This window comes from Lepisma saccharinum, chromosome 11, assembly GCF_977018435.1.
Source record: "Lepisma saccharinum chromosome 11, izLepSacc3.1, whole genome shotgun sequence".
Taxonomy (NCBI): domain Eukaryota; kingdom Metazoa; phylum Arthropoda; class Insecta; order Zygentoma; family Lepismatidae; genus Lepisma; species Lepisma saccharinum.
This window is the reverse complement of record NC_139239.1, coordinates 18,145,792-18,152,788: the sequence shown is the minus strand read 5'-3', so window position 1 is coordinate 18,152,788 and position 6,997 is coordinate 18,145,792.

The window sequence follows — 6,997 nt, the reverse complement described above, 5'->3', positions numbered from 1 at the left end:
TTTTTTTTTCTTGAATGATTTTGTTGTTGTTGTTGTTGTTGTTGTTGTTGTTGTTGTTGTTGTTGTTGTTGTTGTTGTTGTTGTTGTTGTTGTCGTCGTCAGGCGCATCTCACGGTAGACGAAGAGAAACGTGAACAACGTCACAATTTAATCCTTTAACCTATCACAAGAGGCATCTTAAATTACGTAATAATGGCTATTCACCAGAACATAAAATTTACAAAGTCAAAATTTGTCAAATGAAGCCAGTGTTGTTTTAAAGTTGCTTTATTTTGTTATTTCGTGCATCTTTTCCCACTTTGGACTAATTGCTACGAAGTGGGTGAATGGTGATGAATGATGAAATTGATGAAGAGACACAAAGGAACGTCCACGTCGGGCGTCGAACCCATAACCTTCGATGGCTAGATCGCGAGTCAAGAACTCAACTCGCTCGGCCACAGTTTAGTTTTGTTCTCGAGTTCGCCTACATGACGCTTTCATAATACCAGAAATAGTCAAGCAACATATTGTGTACGTACAAGACACAGGCTATTGTTAGTGAAATTTGCATGGAAACCTCTCTATTGCTTCTATTGCGGGAGAACTTTATGGGCAGTTCTCGAATTCGTAATAGTTCTCAATATCGTCGTCAGATGGCAGCAGTTCCCCTGCGGGCTGTCCTGCCATCTAGCAAGCATTGCTTTAACTATTTAGTCCGAGTAAAATGTATTTTCACCATGCATACAGGCTTACTGGGATACAATTATGATAAATGTTTTATTTAGGAATTCTCTCATCTAGAGTTGTTTCTGTCACTTTTGGCTAATTGTGAGAATGAGGAAGAAGGATGAATAATGATGAGAAGTGTAGGGAATGGAGGAGCAGGAGGATCCCAACCTCAAGGCGTCTGTCCTAGTTTTTATTCTGAGTCCCCTTCATGCACAGATAAGCTAATCGAGGCCGGTTCCGAACCACAATGTGACTCAACTCAATATTTATTCTGAAGGAAAATATGTTGATATATAAATGTAAATAATACCACCAAATTTTATTTGTGTACAGCTGTAATCATTAATTTGGGTATCATCCTAATTGCAGTATTCGTACATCAAATTTGAATCGATTTAATTTAATTTGAATTTAAAATTTTGGGTGCGTCAGCACCAAGGTTATTTTGCACCCGTCACACTATACGAGGTCCAGCCCCTTACCATAACTAAAATAGCATTACTATAATGCCGTGTTGTAACTAAAATCTTAAAATTTTCTGACCGGTTAAAAACTGAGGCTGCAAAGAGGCACTCAGCACATAAGACGAAAAAACACAGGACAACACACAGAATTATACTGACCATAGGGCCAGTCGCCAGAGCCTCGTTAGTCTGCAAAAAGGAGTCCAGGGTGTACTGCGTGGAAGTGAGGTTGACAATTGGGTGTCTACGCGGAAGGTCACCCCTTACACCCCAAATTTGAATTGATGTGCCGCTTACATAGGTACGTTATTCTCAAACAACACTATAGTAAAAATAAGTAACTGAAGTAACATTGCTATCAAAATTACCGAATGATGGGAATCGTGATAATAAATAAGAGAATCTATTTTCCAGTAAGTACAACTGAGGCTCTGTCCGAACAAAGTACAGACTTGAAGTATAGTCTTGACGGAAGTGACGTCACCTAGAACAGTTCGAAAGCGCCAAGAAGACAAGTACGCAAGTGCACAGCGCGCAGTACAGATGGTTGGTGACTAGGTCACGTGATTTTCGAACTCGTTGTTCATTTGTTTAAAATCACGGAGGTAGAAAGCCAGCAAGTTGTTGGTTAAAGTTCTTCTAATGTGTGGAAATGTATGTGTACGATCATTTGAAAATGGTATGTGATTTTTATGGTGAAAAACAAGTGTTTAAAACGCGGGGAAAACAACGAGCACTCAGTTTTATCTACTGATCGTATTTGGCGCTGCAATCGAAGTGCAGTTCGAAAGACTCTCACTTCCAGTCCACGACTTGAAGTCCGCACTCCAAGACCATACTCGGAGGATGCTCGCTTCAAGTACGGTCTTGCACCTTTCGGATAGGGCCTATCACTATCATACTAGGGGCTTCTTTGGAATATCAATGTGGTTGTTTTAAGTTTTCTTATGCAAAAGTATCGAGCAGCGAACAGGAGTAGCGTAGCGAGCTACTTTTTGGAAAATGTAGTTGTAGCTGCAGCGAAGCTAGTTTTAAAATATATAGTTCTCTTGATTGAAAGCATACCCTTATAATTGCTTATATTAGTATGTGAGTGGGTGGTTTAGGAGTGGTATTTCTAGGACCCTTATATCGATACACTTAGACTTTCATGTAATATAAAATGTGTTTCAAAAAGTGCGGAAATCACAAATAACTTCGTATAATAAGCAACATTAAAATATGCTGCAATGTAACCAAATTATGACTACAGACGCAAGAGAATTAAAAGCATGAAACGAGCATCGCCGATGGCGTATTAGTAATGTTTTCCTATTGTCCCATCTGAGCATACAGCAACAAACAATATTTATCCAATCATATTCACAAACTGTCACGTGATAGATTTTTGGACTATTCATATGCAAAGAAATGAATGTGGATGGCAAAGGGAACTACTGTTGAAATTAAAAATCATAGATACTAGAGTTTGGACTCCAATTAAAAGTTGACCAGTAGACCTACATAAAAATGATTACATCAAAATTTAGCTTATTCAACTCTGCGTTAATCTATCTTAACCATTTTTTTCCAGTATGCCTTCTATTTTTTATCGGTATGAGAAAAAAGTGACCTTTCTTTTTACTTTTGCAATTTATCCCTCTGAAATTATATAAGTAAAAAACGGGTGGTCTAATTAATCGTGATTAAATTTGATTACGATGCAGGCAGAAAGGTTTTAAACACCTTAACACACAATTCTTAATTCAAAAATTTGTCAAAAAACTGTTCTTCCCAATTTGTGAAACAAATGTTTCTTAGGATTGGTCTTACGACTTTGGTCTTCTTGTTAAACCTTTTGCATGTGTTTTTAAAATGCAGTATCATTGTCAATTCACATTGCAAAATCGATTAGTTACAGATTCCTATTCAACGGAACGTGGAACTTGGCAACATTGCTTGCACTGACTCACAGTGACAGCCCGCAGTTTCCATGTTTCAAAAGACATCACTGTGCACGGTGTTGCCATGTTGAACGTACAACTCTAGTCTGTGGAATAAAGATCTGTATAAAATCGGTTTCGTAATGTGAATTGAGAATGATACTGTATTTTAAAAACAGATGCCAAGAGCTTAAAAACAAGGCCAATATTGTATTTGTAGGTCTTCCCAATAGTAAGAAAAAGTTGTTTCACAAAAGTGGTAAGAGGGTCATTCCATGTCAAATGAAAACAAAAATAATAATAATTGGTTGCATGATTATTTTAGAAAAATTTCGTTTTTAGTACATACGTTTGTACATGTTTCTAGATATCAAAACAAATTTTCAAAAAAATGTATTGTCTTTAGTTCTCCTGGGGCAGCCATTTTTCCAACATGGCGAATGGTTTTTTTGTGCTCATGTAGCAGTTTACAGAAACCTTATATCTCAAAAACCATTAGAGCTAGAGACGTGAAACAAAATTCATTTTGCAGCTAATGAAGTATACTTTCTATGATATTCAGGTATGTTTTGCTACAAATTGCATCCTATAGTTCAGGTATGTTTTGCTACAAATTGCATCCTATAGTGCAGGAGGCCTTAGAAAGAGCGTTTCGCGGGCTAACAGCAGACGTCGCTCGCACACTATTGCCGATACTCTCGTGTCGTCTGCTCCTCAGCCGAACAAACAGGCCGAGGTAGCAAGAGGCAGAGGTCACTCACCCTTCCAGAAGGGTGCAGCGAACTAGCTGTGGCAACCGGGCTCGCTCATTCGCGGACCTGATTGGTTCTCGCAGACACACCCCCAAATTGTCGTCTGCTGTAAGCCCGCGAAGCGATCTTTCTAAGGCCTCCTGCACTATAAGTATGAAAATTATGGTGGAAATTTCGATAACAATAGTTAAAAATTTGGATTTTTAAGCCCGATTTTTTAATGAAGGGGTTTAGTCTAAGGCTTGAATTTTCTTCGTGCGTAGACCTACCTGGAGGGTGTCTGCAAATAAAGTATCAGTGCTTAGAAATGCAAACCTTTGTTACAGCATGAGCTCAAGCATGGCCGTTCATTGAATTTTGTCAGTTTTCAGGGTTAAATATCTCAGATGAGTCTTCTTCAAAAAATCTGAAATTTGGCACATAGGGCGTCCTGTACGAACTTAACTCATAGTAAAAATCTTAACTTTTAGATTCAACTCGTTTTGGTCAATATGAGGTAACGTATGTGACCAAATTTTTGACGTTGCAAAGTAAGGTTAAGCTACATCCCATACTTAGAATAATGATGTATTTTCTTTTTCTATTTTAAAGTTGGGTTAAAAAGCCTCAGAAAATATAGTATCATAAGGTTTTAATACTTCACTTACCAGAAATTGAAATTACAAGGCATGACAATTGAAAATCTGCAAAATCTCATTGCAAAATGTTTGATTTATTAGTTACCCATTACCAGTTGGTATTGTCAGCTCCACTTTCCTATTCATTTTCTTTGTCAAATCAGGCAAAATTATTTTAAATTAAATTAAATTATATTATCAGAAACCTTCAGTTCATCACATATATTTTTTCTTGACCATATGGTAGCAATCAAACTGATGATTCTGACCTTTCAACATTAGTGTTCACTAATTTACATTTTTTCTTCTTATAATTTCAATTATATGATTGTATTGGCCATGCAAAGGATTGTTACACTTGCCTTCCTTCTCTTCAGTTCTAATACTTTGTGAAAAGCAACTTTCCAGTTTCTACTGCACTCCCAGTATGATGTCAATAGTTTTTCGAGCAAACTTTATTGTTTCTCTGCAATCAGCATCCTTACTTTTCAAACAGAAGATACATCGGAAACAGAACAGACTTCATCCATTTCCTTTAGTTTTTCTTAGGTTGGCACAAAGACATCATTTCCATTATGGCATTTAAGTGAGTCACTTTCTCCAGATATGAAAATTTTACTACAACATGTCAGGCATATTGATTTAACTACTATAAGGCTAACTTGACACTTTTTTGGCCTTACCATATGATGCAAATTTATTTTAAAAAATCCCTTACTAAACTTTTTCTTTACATCGTACTTCTGAAGATCAAAACATTGTTTACCATATATATTTTTCTTCAATGTAATTTGCATACTGTCTCTAAGCCATCCACCTGTAGTCTTGACCTAAGTAATGTTATATCATTTTCACTGAGTTCGTTAAGATTAATTAAATCTTTGGGAACCTTACCAAAAATGTATTTATGACAATCCTCTCCAGTTAAAAATCTTACAGAACACCCCATTTCCAGTCACAGATAACAAACATTCACAAGTGGAGTGGCCAATGAGGGGTTGGTTTTGAGTTGGTGTTTTAAGCCCACTTTATGCACAGTAAGGCTAATCGGGACTGGACCTACAGTTTAAAATGGGATCCGAACCACGTGTGCCTCCACCGGGTATCGAACCCGGGACCCCTTGAGTACAAGGCAATAACGCTACCACTGCGTCATGGGGGAGGCCCCCAAGGAGGGGTTGGTGGGGGGTCATAGCCCCCTACCTTTGACCCTGTATTCCATAAACAGTTACGTCAAAGGCAGGATAATGTGGCCAAAACAGGGTTGTATACTAAAAACAAAAGTTTACATAACCCCCCTTCCCTTCCCTTTCGAAATTTCTGGGCATGAAACTGCCTATCTTAAGCTGCATGCACTGCTACATTTTATAAATTATGGGGGAAACTCAGTTTTGGAGCTGACAATATCAACTGGATGTGGATACCGAATAAATCAAACCATTTGCAATAAGATTTCGCAGATTTTCAATTTCTGATAAGCCAAGTATCAAAACCTTATGTTACTATATTTTCTGAGGCTTTTTTAACAAAACTTTAAAATAGAAAAAGAAAAGACTTCATTATTCTAAGTATGGGATGTAGCTTAACCTTACTTTGCAACGTCAAAAATTTGGTCACATACGTTACCTCATATTGACCAAAACGAGTTGAATCTAAAAGTTAAGATTTTTACTATGAGTTAAGTTCGTACAGGACGCCCTATGTGCCAAATTTCAGATTTTTTGAAGAAGACTCATCTGAGATATTTAACCCTGAAAACTGACAAAATTCAATGAACGGCCATGCTTGAGCTCATGCTGTAACAAAGGTTTGCATTTCTAAGCACTGATACTTTATTTGCAGACACCCTCCAGGTAGGTCTACGCACGAAGAAAATTCAAGCCTTAGACTAAACCCCTTCATTAAAAAATCGGGCTTAAAAATCCAAATTTTTAACTATTGTTATCGAAATTTCCACCATAATTTTCGTACTTAGGATGCAATTTGTAGTAAAACATAGCCTACCTGAATATCATAGAAAGTATACTTCATTATCTACAAAATGAATTTTGTTTCAAGTCTGTAGCTCTAATTTTTTTTTAGATATCAAGGTTTCTGTAAACAACTACATAAGCAAAAAAAAAAGCCATGCGCCATGTTGGAAAAAAGGCTGCCCCAGGAGGACTAAAGACAACAAATCTTTTTGAAAATTTGTTTTGATATCTAGAAACATGTACAAACGTATGTACTAAAAATGATTTTTTTCTAAAATGGTCATGCAACCACCATTGGATGGTTGGGTACGGAATGACCCAATAACGATTTTTTGACCAACTTTTAAAAATTGAAAATTAAGAATAGTTTTTAAAACCTTTCTGCCTGCACCGTATTAAAATTTCATCATGATCGGATTTAATTATAGAATTTCAAAGGGAGGGATAATTTGCAAAACTGTAAAAACAGCACTTTTTTCTCATTCTGATAAAAAATAGAAGTTATACTGGAAGAAAACTTGGTTAAAATAGATTAACTCAGAATTTAATAAGCTAAAT